This window comes from Macrobrachium rosenbergii, chromosome 3 (assembly GCF_040412425.1).
Source record: "Macrobrachium rosenbergii isolate ZJJX-2024 chromosome 3, ASM4041242v1, whole genome shotgun sequence".
Classification (NCBI taxonomy): Eukaryota; Metazoa; Arthropoda; class Malacostraca; order Decapoda; family Palaemonidae; genus Macrobrachium; species Macrobrachium rosenbergii.
This window is the reverse complement of record NC_089743.1, coordinates 35,511,477-35,513,976: the sequence shown is the minus strand read 5'-3', so window position 1 is coordinate 35,513,976 and position 2,500 is coordinate 35,511,477.

Here is a 2,500-nt window from a genome sequence, read left to right as displayed (position 1 = left end):
AATACTCCACCAGTAAGCACAGTTTCTCTGAAGTATTCGCCATTCCGTGACTGTCCTTTTTCTTTGATGATCCACATTAACCGTTTGGCTGTGAAACAGAGAAAAATTCCCAGACATTCAGGAAATTTCACAACTTGGCGATAGCGCACTTCATTGCTGATATCGTCCAACTTTGCAGCCCAAATGATGTCATTTTTATGATTTGGCTTCCTGACTGTGTAAATGAAGAATTCATCTGATGCGGCAACATGAGGAAAGTCGGCTTCATCCCAATCTTTAAGAAATGAACCACAAAACCACGCACGGTCTTCTCTCTGTTGCTGATTGATGTTGGGCTTGCTGATAACATGAAATGGCTTGATACTAGATTTTTTCAACTCACAATATACAGCACCATAACTTCTCTTCTTTCCCCTTTTTGTTTCTAGTTCAAGCGCCAATTTACGCAAAGACTTTCTTGGTCTACCCACTGCCTCAGCTATGATGTCTTTTGACTCCTGAGAAAGGACTTCAGGCCTTCCAAGATTCTCACTCTTTTTGCAATAACAGTCATATAGATTTTTGTTCCAGTTCCCTTTAACAAAGGATTCATCTCTTTTAATGTATTTAGCTATCCAGGAACGTGAAATGAAGGATGCGCCAGCATCCCTGGCCTCTCTGAAGGTTATAGCCCGGATTTGGTCAGTCCATCTGATTTACTCCGAGTCGTTAGCCATGGCTGTATCTAACTCCGTCACTCAGTCTGAAAATACAAGAAATGTAGAATAAAAAATAGCTTAATAGAAACTTAAAATAATGTTCTTGAAGACAGGCTATAGCAGAAAACTTCATAATTTTCCTTTTGTTCTGTGGAGGTGGGGCTCTAATTTCGAAACACCCTGTATATAAATAAAGACAAAATCCACAAAGGAAAGAGAAACAATGGAGTGCTGCGAGGCCCCTCGATTGTCGTCCTCTACTTAGTAAACTGAAGAATTATATACATATATATATATATATATATATATATATATATATATATATATATATATATATATATATATATATATATATATATATATATATATATATATATATATATATATATATATATATATATATATATATATATATATATATATATATATATATATATATATATATATATATATATATATATATATATAATATTGTGTGTGTGGTTGTGTAAAATGGGTGTGTTTGTGTGTGCGTCTTAATTTGAATAAAAGATGAGGAGACAGAGCTGTATAACTTGACCAAATTACAGTTCAACAGTTCCAACCATTTCATGTAAAACTTAAAATGTAACAAGACAGCGTACTTCACTTTGAGAACCCCCCTCCCCCTATTCCCCAAATAAATAACCCCTAACCCCCAATGTGGGAATCCAACACACACACACGACACACACACACACACACACACACACACACACACAATGCAAAAGAAAGCAGAAACCACATCTAGCCAGGGGGACTGGATGTTGACATTTGTACAGGAGCTATGAAACTAAGACCTTCCTTACTGCTCCTTGTATTTTATAATGTACTTAAATTTTTATCCATTTATTTATTAATTTGTTCATTTATTTTTTTCCTTTTCTAATAATTGATCTCTTCTGTATTTCTTTTTACCTTCTGTTCCTTATTTCAAATGAACACCATAATTTTTGGAAGCTTGAATTTTAAGTCTGTAGCCCCTGTGTGGTGGTCATTCTTCCTTATGAAGAGGGTTCAGCTTCTGAATAATAATACTAATATTAATAATCATAATTTTGTATTTCCTATTACCACCTCCTCCTCCTTTCAAGTGATCAGCATAATCGTTGGAAGCTTGAATTCCAAGGAAGTGGCCTCTGTGTTGGGTGGGCTTGTTTCGTCTGAATAGGCTTCATGCTCTGAGTAATAATAATAATAATAATAATAATAATAATAATAATAATAATAATGGTTTTGTATGTCCTATTACCTCCTGCTCCTTCTTTCAAAAGATCAGCATATTCTTTGGAAGCTTGAATCACGCCAATGGCCCCTGTGGAGGGATTGTTCCGTATGAATGGGGTTCATGCTCTGAATAATAATAATAATAATAATAATAATAATAATAATAATAATAATAATAATAATAATAATAATAAATTCTGTATTCCCTATTACCTCCTGCTCCTTCTTTCAAAAGATCAGCATATTCGTTGGAAGCGTGAATTTCAAATCAATGGCCCCTGTGGTGGACTTGTTCCGTATGAATGGAGTTCATGCTCTGAATAATGATAATAATACACAAACATGAAAATTATACATCTCAATATTATTCATTTTAATTTCTTAAATGAATAATGAAGAGGAGAAGGGCCTTTTGAAGTCTTATTACACGTGTATGGTAGACTCGCTCGTGCAAGTGTGAATAGCACGAGCTGAATGGAATACCACCAGATACGAGATTTCCAGCATCTTATTAAACGTGAATAAAGCACGTTCAGCTGTCAGCCAGTATTGTGCAT